At 32.1% G+C, this 15,614-nt stretch overlaps 1 pseudogene; it reads right to left on the reverse strand.

Annotated features, from left to right (window-relative positions):
- Positions 1-1,985: 1,985 nt before the first annotated feature.
- On the reverse strand, positions 1,986-12,146 carry LOC107410650 (tryptophan N-monooxygenase CYP79A68-like; annotated as a pseudogene).
- Between the last annotated feature and the right edge of the window lie 3,468 nt (positions 12,147-15,614).

Consider the following 15,614-nt stretch of genomic DNA (forward strand, 5'->3'; position numbering starts at 1 on the left):
TCGGGTTTTATCGTTGCTGTAAATCGATCCCAGCAATTATGTGAAATTTGTTTTTGGACAATTTGATACGATGGCGTCAACCAACTTGGTCTCAAAACCCATTGTTTCGTTCAAAACCGTAAACAATTTATCTCCTTGAGTGGGCGTTGCTTTTCCATTGATATAGCGTGAAATTGAGCTAGGGGTTTCGATGCCCATGTCGAAACGAAGCTAACACCGTCGCTATCGCCGAAAATAGTCACCGGCATAGCAAGATTCCAGCAATGTTTGCAAAACGGGGTAGTGTGACCCGTGTATATAGTGGGCCGATAATTTCTCAGGAATGGGTGTTATAATCACACCGCCTTACACCACATGAATTTTTATATATATAGAATCGCAAAATTTATTATGCATACTTTTTATCGAAGCAAAACATATTTAAACCTATTAATACATATCCCATTAAACAAGAATGGGGTTTCATTCGATTCTTAGACTGCACATAATAATGTGTCTAGAAACAATATGCTAAAATATAACCCTAAAAAATAGTTCTGGCTTTATAACGTAACCATATAAACTTTAAAAAATGTATGAATAAATAAATTCTCATCACAATCCAAATTCAATTCCTTGCTAGCTACCATGGGAGATCATATATAATCTAACTAGCTAATTGGATTAACACTAGGAAGCAAGCAAGATCTTGCATGGTCATGAAAAGGAATGTCTTTCAATTACAAGAGTGAGTCGGCTTCAGTTAGGTCAATTTTTCCACACCTAGCACCCTACTCCATATAAACCCTTGAAGAAGCCGTGCTAACAGCATCATCGTCATGGTCTTCCCGAACCAACTGTCTAAGCTGCTTCACCTTCTGGTAGTGACTTTAATGAAGCGAAGCTCAACTTCTACAAGACTAACTTGTTGGTAAGGAACTCCTCCCTTTAGATGGCCTTGCCGTCAAACCTCAATGAATCTTTCCAAACCTTAAGGTTTCGGCCTAACTCCAACCGGCTTAGCAATATGTGGTTGTCCTTGGGGATGAAGTAGCCAGCCACAATGCAGTAAGAGACAGAGAGATTGGGCCATCGAACTGTGCAATCAGGTAAAGACTGTAGGGTAAACGCGGAAGCTACTCGAAAATATAGATGATTTGGAGGCTTGGGTATTTCATGGCATTGGAGGAAGCTAATTAAATGAAGTTACAAATGATTGGTATCTGTGTCTAATTACATTTAATTTTGGATAATATATCTTATGAATTACATCTAGTAGCCAATTATAGAAGGATTGAGAAATGATAAATATTTTGTTGTTGAACAAGGACATGGATGAGAACTATTACTCCTTTTAAGACATTAATATTTGTTAAAAAAAAAATTATTATATTCCCATTTAAAAAAAAAAAAACAGTAATTGGGACTATCTGTTTAAAAATCTCTCCTTTTTTTTATTTTTGCTTTTTATAAATGTCGTTACGACCACATGTATAAATGTTATATTCATGTATGCAGGGGGAAAAAAACAAAATCTTATCTACAGGGCCTTGTGGCCTCTTGCACATTATATTTTCTATTGTATTTGTTTTATTTACTTTTTGAATATTATGATATAATTCTTGCAAATATATTTGCTATATCTAAATAAAGAAGGGAAAAGGTAACAAAAATACAATTCAAGTGATATTTGTAGCTTCTAAAAGATTCAAGAGAATTAGGGGGCCCCAATTTATACAAATAGTGAAAATTTTTAGTTCGCCAAATTTGGGGGAAAAATAAAAAAATAAAAGAGCACAACGCATACAAAGGTTGAGACAGAACCAAATAACCCATCTTAGGAAAACATGCATGTTTAAATCTTTAAATATAAATCCCATCATACAACAAATGAAGTTTTAATCAATTTTTAGCCTGCACACCGCCATGAATAGTTTTATGCTTACATAAAATTAATATTCCCAGCTATGTCCACCTATGTTGGATATGCATTGTATATAATTTAACTAGTTAATTGGATAAACACTTGGCGGCAAGCGAGGTTTTGCAAGGGCATGAAGAGGAATTTCCTTCAAGAGTGAGTTGGCTTCAATTAGGTTAATCTTCTCCACACCAGGTGGCATGCTCCATGTAAACCCTTGAAGAAGCCTAGCAAACAACATGACGTTATGGTGGATCCAAGCCAACCACCCAAGTAGCTACGTCTTCCGATGGTGAATGTAATGAAGCGAAGCTCTGGTTCTGCAAGACTTACTTGTTGGTTAGCAACTCCTTCCTTCAAATGGCATTCCGGGTTGAACCTCAAAGGGTCTTCCCAAACCTTAGGATTCTGTCCTAGTCCTAACCAGCTTAGCAATATGCTGCTTCCCTTGGGGATGAAGTAGCCGGCCACAACACAATCGGAGATGGAGAGATGGGGGAGATTGAAGGGTGCAACCGGGTGAAGACGGAGAGCTTCCCTTCAACAGGCAGTGACATAAGGAAGATTGGGAATGTCATGTTCTTAGACAAGTCTGTCTTTGCCAACAGCCCTATCCAATTCCTCTATTGCTTTTTTAAGTTGTTTTGGTCGATTGAGCAGTTCCGATAGTGCCCATTCTGCTGCATTGGCAGGATTTTCCTGTAACATCCCGTCCCGAAATACGTCGAAAATTTTCACGTTGATCGAGGGTTGACCAAGTTTGACCATTGACCAAGTGGATCAAAATGTTGACTTTTTGTTTTAAAGGGAATTTTGCACTGACCAAGGTACCATTGCAGATTTCACATCAATCCAACTCCATAGACTAATAGCACGTCGAAAACGGAGCTACGGTTTGAAAGTTATGGATCTGTCAAGTTTTCTGAGACAGCTGTTACTATTTATCGATATGTGAGTGTGATGAACAGCGATGCCACGTGTAACATTATAAAGGATGCCATGTGGCACGACAAGAAAATACCACATGTCAGCAATAATTAAATATCACATTATTTTCTTATCATCATTTTATTATTTTATATATTTGTTTATTTATTTTTTTTCTTTTTTTCTTTTTTTCTTTTTTCTTCTCCCCCATGGGGAAAAAATGCAAGGGACTTTCTTCTTCCCCTCTCCCTCCCATCGGTCCTTCTCCCTGTCTGCATCTTTCCCAGCCCCCGGACGGCTACACGCGCCAGGCGACGGGATGGCCCACGACTAGACGAGCTTAGCCGTTGATTCTCCGGCCGGTTGGTCGACAGACGCATTGGGATCGGCGCCCAACACCGGTGACCGATGCCCTCCTGTTGGCCGGTTTTCCAACTACTACCGGCCATATGACGGGTCCTTTTCCATAAATTTGGACCCCCTGAGTCCGTTTCCAAGTTCGGATTGGCTCAAATCTTGCTCATTCGTGAGATATGACAAGAGCCCATTTCAGCAGCAACTTCATGGAAAGATTCCGGCGACCTCCGGCAGTGGTTGGACTAATTGAAGGTATCTTCTTGATGCACTCATCATAAGCTTCAAATTGGTAGCTAGAATGTGAATTATAATTGAGTAATTAGGAAGTTGCCATTGATGGAGCTAGGTTGTGTTTATGTTGAAATTGGATAGAGGTTGGACAAGTCCTTATCCAATTGCCATTACGTTTGGGTTCTTAATGATTGTTAGAGGCTAAAGGAATGGTTAATTTGAATTAATTGTCAAGATATTGAAAAATCCCAAATTTGCAATTTAGGCCATATGGGTTCATCCGGTATTCTATCAAATTAGGGTGGACAATGTTGATAATATTAAGCAGAAGGTGTAAAAGGATTGTTATAGATTTTGTGAGTTTACTTGTTATGTTGATTGGAATTATTATACGAAAATTATAGTTAGCATGTGTATAGATTGATATGTATATATGTATGTATACACATGTACTGTGAACATATGATGCATATATTTATATATACTGTTAATGGGCATATACATATATATATATATATATATATATATATATATATATATATATATATATATATATATATATGTGGAGATGTGTGATTTTATATGAAAATACATAATTATATATATGTGGATATATATGTGTGTGTGTGCGAGTAGATATATGTAATCATATATATATATATATATATATGTGTGTGTGTGTGTGTGTGTGTGTGTGTGTATCCTGATAAGTATTATGATTGACTAGAAAATTTAAGGAATTATTATCTAATTTATTATGCTATTTAATTTATTTAAACATAATGTTATATAATATTCGTTATATGGTTTGGCAAAATTGATTGTATATATATATTATTGAAATTTTTGTTATATTCAATTATACGATTATTTAAAAGAAAATATGAATTTCTATGGATTTGATAAAAAGTGTATATTTATATAGCTGTAAATATATTTATGTCTGTAGATATTTATTTATTCATGGATATGGAATTTTGTTAATAATTGTTAAATCATTGTTGAAATGTTATGTAAATTAGAATGTTATTTGTGAATTCAAATATGAGCACGTATTTTATAATGCGATTTAAATGAGGTTGTGTGCAAGTAAATTTCAAGAAGGATTATGAAAATATTTTCTATTAATTATTGAGCTCAAAATTTGTATTTATGCATTTGTTTATTATTTATTTATCTATTAATGGATGTACAGTGATGTATTTAAGCTGATGGGATTATGATGATGGTCTAAAGAAAATGTGATTTATATGGATTTGAAAGGAAATATTTAATCCAGCGGTATTTATGAGATTTTGATACTTGAGAATATATGAATTATTGGATAATATTTAAAATTGTGGAATTTAATTATGTGCAAACTTTACTTGGCTTTAATGATATGTTTGATATAAATTGAATTGAAGGTTTGAGAAAAATAATTATATCAAATTATTGTGATCAAGGATATATTTGTATATTTAATTATTTATTATTTATTATTTATTATTTATTATTGTTGTTTATGTATTTGATAAAAGCATATGAATTGGATTATATTTTATCTAAATTTAATATTTTATAATATTACGAAATGTATAGTTTTTTTTAGATGCACCCATACACGTACCGGTGTTCTGTACTGTATATGTGATTATGATAAGCGCACAAGTTGTAATGTCTCCCGTGAGTTGCTATGGACTTAAGGGTAGGCAAGTTTGATATAGTGGCCATAAGCTGCCCCCCTCCATGGCTGAGATGACGGTTATAAGTAGCGGCACTGTGGGGATGCCGAAGTGACCGTATGCAAGTTTTTCTCTTTAACCTCCCGCAAGGCGGTACTCGGGACACTGGGTATCGTAGGGTACCACTGGTATATAGTATGGTGCATCAAGTATTTTTTTTTTATATGTTCGTATATATATTTGTATGTTATATTATTTGATATTATACTGCATATACCATACCATACGGAGGCGGTGAACCAATGTGGTCCATATAGAGCTAGCCTCATAATCATGTTGCCTACGAGTCCAGGGGATCGGATGGCCAATATAGGCAACCACCTTGGTTTGTATTGGTAGCAGAATGTCGACGACAGTTGGAATCATGGATCACGTATCATGTAAGAAGATATCATACGTATCTCCATTACATATGTGCATATTTCATTTTATGCTATGGATTTTAAGATATGATTTTATGTATTTATGTTATGTTATCTATTTGTGATTTAATTTCTTACTAATATTCTTAATCGATGTTATTATATTCTTATTACTATTAATTGTATTTAACTATTTATCCAATCATTATTGTCACTATTATCAGGATTATTATTATTATTTATAATGATTATTTTTATTGTAATTCCAATTTCTATTATTATCATTATTATAATTATAGTTGTTATTATTGTTATTATCAATGGTATTTATTAACAAAATTATTATTAAGTATTATCGCAGCTGCTATTCTCAATTATTGAGATTCTAATAAATAATAATTTAGGTCTTTAATATTAATATTGTTATTGTTCTTACTATTATTCCTATCATATGGTATTTTCGGACAAGTATCACAGCCTACGGGCAAGAAAGATAGCCATCGGGCAAGTATAATAGTCCTCGGACAAATGGTAGCCTTTGGGTAGGTGAGATAGCCCTTGGGCAGGTGTGGTTATGTGATAGCCTTTGGATAGGTGATTGCCCTCGGGCATGTATGGGAATATGATAGCCCTCAGGCAAGTTACATTAATACCATTATCATTAAAACGTTGTTATTGTTTTTATTTTATTGTTAATGTGATGTTGTTTTACCTTTCTTTCTATGTTACGCATTGGCATATTTGCAAAACGATATTTGAAGTGTAATTGACATGTGCAGCACTAAGTGGGTGGTGTGGGCGGACGAGAATCTATGATGGCATATTTTAATTGGTTATTTACTAAATTAATTTCATCATATGTCTTTTATATAATTTGTTATCGAAGTGCTGCCAGTTGTAGAACTTATCATGTAGTAAGATAGGAGAAATAAGGGGTGTATATAGAAGTGTATTTTCAGTGCAGAAAAATTATGGTAAGTCCTATCCTTATGAGAGATACTGCCTGATTTTCCGTTGGAAGGGTCGGTGGTGTTTCACTGAGATCTGAGATCAGAATTTGTCTAGGATTCTGATGAGGGGTCTTGGATGGGTCCTGACATGTCCACTGTTGCAAGAAGAATTTCCTGCTTTCGCATGAACCAATTAATTAAGGGAAAAGTACTTTATCTGACTTTTTTGTCTGAAATTTAAAAAATTTATATATTAATATATAAATCATACTTTTGATAAAAACTAAAAAGAAAAGGAAAGAAAAAAAAGGAAAGAAAAAAGATCATATATATATATTTATATATATATATGCACTATTAATTTTGTACACATAAGAACTATAAATTTTATTTCAATTAATTTGATTGTATATTTTTTTTAATTCCATTCAACTTACTGCATATCTTTTTTGGAAATGACAAAATAACCTCCTATGATAAGAAAATTTATTGCATTCATTTATCTTTAATGCATAAATAAATGTGATTTGTAATGTTTGTTCAATAATAATAATAAACGTGATTTGCATGATCGCAAATTTTCATAAGATTGTTAGATAATTAATTTCTAACTGTGATTTGCACTTTGATATCTTCATCAAACAATACAGGGTTTCCATTTTCATCTTTAACCGTAATGAAAACATCAAGAAGATCCTCAGATTCTTTCCTTCTCCCTTCCCTCCATAGTTGGACTCTCTCTTTCACTATAACTTCTTGCTACTTCTTCAATACCTCCATGGCCTCCTTGACCTTCTTCTCATGCTCACCCAAATCGAAAACCCTTAACCATGGAAGATAATCCGCTACAGAGAAAGCATAGAGATACAAAAGCATTGTATAAAGTGCAGAAACTGTTAGTTGTATGGCATATGTTTATTTGTCCTAAATCTTTTATAGTTTCTGCAAGTTAGACTTACTCATTAATTTTAATACACACCAAAATAATACTAATTTAATAATATAATAATCATAGAAAAAATATGGGTAAGTTATTGAGCTTATAAAGAGAGGTGGTCTTCCAGTCTAATGGACCAATTGGAGTTTACAGAGAATGTGTGACCAAGGGCTCTATTACAAAATAATAAAATAAGTCAGTTCCATTAATGGTATGAATGGGCCATGTAAGTAGGTAATTGATTATGCTAAATCCGCAAATTATTTATTTATTTAACAGAAACATGCTATTGTTCTTCAACACCAGGTCCTCCATCTTCATTCCCTTTCCCATAAAACCTCTAGTTGAACATCATCCTCCTCATCACGCTTCCCGAGTAATGTTGTGCTACGGTTCTCATGTTAACCACTTTCACCTCAGATCCTCCATTGGAGCACAGGTTTTAGAGGTATCAAATGAGGTTATCGGCTTCTTCGTTGCGTTTCTTGACAGCCATTGAGTTTTCGAATGGTTGAATGCATCATGTATCAAAACCCTTCTCATCTTCTTCCACTGGTCTCTCGATGGTGTTATATCCGTGGTTAAAAACCCATGACTGAAAATACCGGTGTTTATGGTTATGGGTCTCGAGGCGAAAACTGCATTGTGTTTCTTTAAGAATTCTCTAGCGATTTCCGGTGAATTCACCAGGATGACATTGGTTTTTTCTAAGCGGAAGCAAGCGATATCGGTGTTGAGTTCCTTCATGACACGGTGAGTCCACCGGTATTGTCAAGGCCTATCCAAAATTCCTCATCGGAATCCTGGACAAGCCTTGATACCAGGGAAACCCTATCGGACCCTCCAATGGAAAATCCGGCAGAACCTCCCCTAAGGGTTGGACTTACCATAATTTTCCTGCACTAAAAATACACTTCTATATACACCACATTATTCCTCCTACGTTACTACAATTTAAGTTTCACAACTGGCAACACTTCGATAACAAATTATATAAAAAGATATATAATGGAATTTATTTAGTAAATAACCAATTAAAATATACCATCACAGATTCTCGTCCGCCCACACCACCCACTTAGTGCTGCACATGTCAAATACACTTTAAATATCGTTTTACCTACATCACATTAACAATAACAACGTTTTAACAATGATGGTATTCATGTAACTTGCCTAAGGGCTATTATATTCCCACACATGTATTAACGCAACTTGCCTGAGGGTTATCTCACATGCCCAGAGACTACCACTTGTCCGAGGACTATTATACTTGCTCGATGCCTATTTTTTTTGCCTGTAGGCTATGATACTTATCCGAAGGTACCATATGGTAGTAACAATAATAAAAACAATAACAAAATTAAAATTAAGGATCTCATAGTAATGTTAATAAAAATAAAAATAAAAATAATAATCAATATTATTTACTAAAATCTCAATAACTGAGAATAGCATCAGCGATGATACTTGATAATAGTTTTGTTAATAAATACCATTGATAATAACAATAATATCAACTATAATCATAATAATGATAATAATAGAAATTGGGATTACAATAAAAATAATCATTATAAATAACAATAATAATCTCGATAACAATGACAATAATGATTAAATAAATAGTCAAATACAATTAATAGTAATAAGGATATAATAACATCGATTAAGAATATTAGTAAGAAATTAAATCACAAATAGATAACATAACATAAATACATAAAATCATATCGTAAAATCCATAGCAGAAATTGAAATATGCACGCTCGTAATGGAGATACGTACGATACCTTCTGACATACTACGTGATCCATGATTCCAACTGTCGCCGGCACCTTGCTACCAATACAAACCAGGGTGGTTGCCTATATTGGCCGTCCGATCCCCTGAACTTGTAGGTAATATGGTTATGAGGCTAGCTCTACATGGACCATATTTGTTCGTCGCCTCCGTATGGTGCAGTATATACAGTATAATATCAAATAATATAACATACAAATATATGTACGAACACACACACACACACACATATATATATATATATATATATATATATATATATATATATATATATTAATATACTTGATGCACCATACTATATACCAGTGGTGCCCAAAGGTACCCAGCATCCCGAGCACCGACTGACGGGAGGTTAAAGAGAGAAACTTGCATACGGTCGCTTCGGCGTCCCAACAGCGCCGCTACTTAAACTGTCATCCCGGCCATGGAGGGGGGTGGCTTATGGCCAATATCAAACTTGTCTACTCTCGGTCCGATGGCAACTCACGGGAGACATTACAACCTGCGCGCTTATCATAATCACATATACAGTACAGAACACCATTACGTGTATGGGTGCATCTAAAATAAATAACCATTTTTATTATTAAAATACGCAATTTTTTCCAAAATTTACTGTGGGAATTATACTATTTTTCGAATTCACCATCCCACATTTTTCTTTAATAACACCAGCATAAATCCACCAATAATAACATACAATTAATTTTTCTCCAAATCTTAAAATCAATCAAATAATATTCCAATGGCATAATTATATGATTTGAGACCACCAAACTTAAACCAATTTTCCTCAAAATATTTAAACCAAATCATGCCCAAAAATAATATTAAAATCCAGATCCACTTAATTAAATGAAAACACCTTGCTCATACGTAATGAATACAATTAAATCACAATAATAAAATCGAGAATTCCTTAATAAACCAAATTTCCATTTAGCATCAATAAATATAATAAAATTTAAATCATAATTTCATAAAATTAGTCTCTTCCACAATAATTCAATTCAACACAATTTGGCATCTTCAATATAAATAATAACTTAGTTAAATATCCAACACATAAAATTCATTTTTCAAATATTTAATTAACACAAAATATACTTAACTTAACAACCCAAAATATAAATATGAGACAATATATATACTAAATCAACATAACTTGGCATCATAAATTTAAATAGCAGTTTCTTAAATATTAAACACATTTAAAAATATATATATATATATATATATACACGGTAAAACCTTTAACAACCAATTTCACAAACGCAATGTCCAAATACATATGTATAAATACTTTTGGATATGCAAAATCAAAGGCTTCAACAATACGTATTTATACACGTATATATATAAATACACCCACTCACACATCTAAATATATATATTCACATATCACCATGTATTTATATACATCACCGCACAGGTATATATATATATATATGATGCATGTATTTATCAATACTCCCATACACATGTATACAGAAAACGCACACACACATATATATATATATATATAGTATACAATTTAATTTATTAATTTAATCAAAAACACTAACCTCTCAAATACACATCCATAATTTACAAACAAGATATCAATGCGAAGCTAAGGATATGGAGAATGAAATTCTAACCTTCGATTGGCTTGAAACCGCCGGCGGTGGTCGGAATTTTTATCGGAAGCCGCTGCCAACTTGCCCCGCCGGTACACCATGAACGAGCTTGAATTGGAGAAATTGAAGGTCACCATCAGCTTCAGAGGGTCCAAATTAAGGGGAAAGGACCGAGAACCCAGTCGAAAACGGCGAGAATCTGGTGACCGGATGAGCTGCTGCCGCCGGCTTCCATGGCGGTTTCCCGGCGCGTCAATAGCTTCCCCGGCAACCTGAGCACACTTCGATGAAGCTCGGATGATGGGCTACTGGTTGGTGTGGTTGGTGCAACTTGGGTGCACTGGAGCGCTGCGAATTAGGCCGGAGAGAGAGGGACAGCTGCCGCCGCTTCCACCCCCTAATCTGGGCGCGTTGCCACCTGACCGGCCGCCAAATTTGGTAGCCAAGCTCGCCGGCGCATCTGGGCAATGGGTGGTCGGAAATGGTGAAGGCTGATGGACCCGAGGGGGAGAAGAAAGAAAAGAGAAAAAAGAAGAAGAAGGAAGAAGAAAAAGGATCGGGGGGCTGGGTCCCTTTTTTTTCCACGTGGGGGAAGGAAAAAAAAGAAAAAGGAAAAATGAAAAAGAAATAAAAAGGAAATAAAATAAAATAAAATAATTAAATAATAATAGAATAATATTATTGTATGAAATAATAATAAAATAATATGGCATTTAACCATAGTTGATATGTGTCATCTCACCATTGTGACACATGCCACCTTTAATTAAGTCACACGTGGCATATTGTTCACATATTTAAAAATAATATTAAAATAATACTGTATTTGAAAAACTCTACAGCTCCATAACTTTCAAACCACATGTCTAAATCAGACATGCCGCTAGTCTACGGACTCGTATCGATGAGTACTTCACAACCATGCATGAGTCAAAGCTCAACTTTGCATGAACAAAAAATTCAACTCCGGCACCCCTTAGACAGTTTGGACCTTAACTTGTTTTGCTCACAACTTTCAAACCGTAACTCCGTTTTCAACGTGCTACTAGTCTATGAACTCGTGAAAATGTGTACTTTTTAACGGTGCCTCGATCAATGTAAAATTTCATCAGGAGCAAAAAGTCAACATTTGATCCATTTTTGGTCAACGAAAGTCAAACCCGATCAACCTTGGTCAATTTGAAAAATTTTCGGTGTACTTCGGAACGGGGTGTTACAGGTATGCTGGTTTGTTCCTCCACATTTCAGGGACACTTCCGACGATAGGCCATGGAGAAGGACCTGGAGGCAGAGAAGGCACTCTCTTGGTTTTGGTAAAGATATTGATGAAGTTCATTTGACAAGAAAGATGAGAAGGGAAATGAAGAAGATTGCAAAGGCAATGAGCTTTTGTGAGGTTGAAGAGTATTCAATTGAATACCATTTTTGAGGTGGGAGCAAAAGCAAAAAGACAATAGGGTTTGATGCTGCTGCTTCTGCTGTGATGTTCAAAGTCTGTTCCATGTCAATTGGCATTCATCAAGGACTCAGAAATGAAGTGGTTGGTGTGGGAATAAAAATTTACAGAAGGCAATGTATATATAGGGAAGTGTATGAAGGAATTTGTAGCAGAAAAATGGTTTAGAAAATCATGAGAATATTCATATATGGTAATTAAGTATATACGCATAGATTTAAGGGTTTTTTTTTTTTTTTGAAATATATTTTTAAGGATTACTTTGATTAAAAAGGCTCATTAATTGATTAAATTTTTGAACAATCTATTGTTTTTTTGTCTCTATTCACGTCCAAAGTCTCTTCCATGTCAATTGCCATTAGTTTAGGACTTAGAAACTAAGTGATTGGCAAGGGAATAAAAATTTACAGAAAGCAATGTATGTATAGAGAAAGTGTATGAAGGAATATGTAGTCGAAAAATGGTTTAGAAAATCATGAGAATATTCATATATGGTAATTAAGTATATATACGGATAGATTTAAGGATTTTTTTTTTTATTAGAAATATAGATTTGAGGATTAATTTGATTAAAAGAGCTCATTAATTGATTAAATTTTTGAACAAACTACTGTTTTTTTTTTTGTTTTTTTTTTGGTGGCCCGTATTGGCGTCCAATGGTTGATAGAAATCAACTTCATTTTAAAAATTATTTTTTACTTGGTTTATTTTATTTTATTATTTTTCAAAATGAGATAATTGTGTTGATAATGGACAGATAAGGGGGGAAAAAAAATACAGAATATGCTGATCCATGTACAAGCTTGACCACCCTTCTATTCTATAAAAAGAACGGGAACTTTGATTGCCTAATGAATAGTCGGTTAGTCAATTTGTATTGTATGATTATAAATTGTATTTGTTTGTTTGTTATTTCCTTGTACTCTTCGAACAAACAAGGATTTTCACGTATTCTTTTCTTCAGTTTCCTAATTTATTTCACAAAGTAATCGAGCATAGTCAATTGTATCAAGGTACAAAAATAAAAATAAAAATTTTAAAAAATTAAAAATCAAAAAGAAATCTTAGGTCAACTTAGAATATATCCTATTTGTGTTTTTTTTTCAAAAAAATTATCTGTCTTATCTACAACAAAAGCTTTGCTATTTATGATTACTAGTGACAATCATCAATCTTTATTGTTAATTTTGATTAAGGATATTTAATTATATTATTTTTTTAATAAATCCCTAAAACTAAACTTTTAATAATAGTCATTTAAACTTTTTTTCTGAAATATATATTTTATTAATGATCACTTATTAGTGGCAACAAATACCATTTTTCATAAAACAAAAAATATTCGTTTATATATATACATATATATATATATATATATATATATATATATATAGAGAGAGAGAGAGAGAGAGCATATTTGCCCCATTTGGGAAAAAAAAACGTTATGTATAGAGCCTAGCTCATTCATTTTTGAAATTTCTTAATTGATAAAGTTACCTTAACATATACAATATTTAAAGTTTAATTTTTTTTGGAACTTTTACAATAATTCCCTCCATTTCGGTATCTCAAATCTATGATCTCCGAGTCATATGTATCAATGATTTACTAACTAAGTCAACTTTACTTACTTTATTTAACTTTGAAGTTTAATAGTTAACTTACTCTTAAATCAATTTTTTTAAAAAACATACTAATAATAATAGTAATAATTATTTCTTATGGTATTTTGAATAAAGATCCCAAATTTTAATCTCCCAAATTTTTGCAAATGGATCATAGATTGTCATTTTAATACTACTAAAATAAAAATGACTATAAGGATTCCAAAATTTTAATCTCACAATTTTTTTCCAAATAAGCCATAGTTTATCAAATTAAGTACTGCCGAAACTAAAAAACATAATTCAACTCGTTTATTATGTCATTTACAAGAAAGTTTCGGACTTTAAAAAAAAATTGTGATACATAGCATATTCCTTTAGATAAATTAACCAATAAAGGACAAATAAAGTTGGTGTAGTAAGCCCCTCATACTTAAAGTAACTTTTAATGGCTTTGTCTCTTCATTAGATTTTTTTTCACATAAAAAAAAATACACAAGCACTTCAATAGGTTTGTCCAAATACTTTATCAAACTTATGTGGAAAAAAAAAAAAATAGATGCTTTTAAAATGACCATCTACTTTTAGAGACTGTCAAATATTCTAAATTTTCTTAAAATTAAAATTTTTCTTAAAACGTCGATTTTTTCCCTAAAAAAATTAATATAATATGTATAATATATTAATAACCATAAATAATCTTTTGCATATAACCATTAGTAAATAATTTTAAAATTGATTGTATATTTATGTCATATAAATTTGTATAATATTAATTTACATATCTCATAAAAAGTAATCCACATTGACCATTGGAGAAACTTTTACATCTTTGAGGTCATAAGTTCAAATCACCTCCCCCTCTTACATCTTTAAGGTCATAAGTACTTTTACATATTTGAGGTCATATGTGTGTGCGTGTGTGTGTGTGTGTATATATATATATATATATATTGTAATTTTGATAGAAAACTAATAAAGGGAAACTTTGAAAGGAAACTAATCACCTAGATTTCATTTCCCGGAAATCAATTTAATGAAAATCAATTTCTCTCTCATTACTTTTGGTAAATAATAGAAAAAATTAAGACTTGTAAGTATTTAAATTTAGTTTTTACAATAAATTAAATCCAAATTTTTTTTTTTGGTTTAATTTTTAAAACTTGTTTCTTAGTAAGTAATAGAAAAGTTAGGACTCTAATTTTGTATAATAAATTAAGGCTAAACTTTTATTATAAAAAATATTTAAAAATGTAAAAAATGATACCACTATAAATAAAAATAAATTTTTTTTTTTGGCATACTGACATAGGTAAAAATAACTTTTTTACATATTTATCCACATAAGAGAAAATTTGATTCATTGGGCATGCACTTTCTATTACCAAATAAATATTCAAATGTAACAAAGTAGTGGTTTTCCCCCCCAAAAAAATTAAATTTTCACTAAGGCCAAAAAAAAAAAAAAAAAAAAACTAATGGTAATTTTGCGATTAACAAATACCTTTAATAAATTTTACACAATAAAAATACCATTTTGATATACTTATCTTTTTTTATGTTATATATATTACTAAATTTTCATTAAAATTGATAAATAATATGTCATAATTTATTTTAAAAATATAAAACTAAATTAAAATATGATTAAAATATATAAATTTTAATAAAATTTATCTACAACAATATATTATTCAAATATTTTGAAATATATATTAATTAATATGACATTAAAATAATATGA

The sequence above is a fragment of the Ziziphus jujuba genome, chromosome 10 (assembly GCF_031755915.1).
Source record: "Ziziphus jujuba cultivar Dongzao chromosome 10, ASM3175591v1".
In the NCBI taxonomy this organism is placed as follows: domain Eukaryota; kingdom Viridiplantae; phylum Streptophyta; class Magnoliopsida; order Rosales; family Rhamnaceae; genus Ziziphus; species Ziziphus jujuba.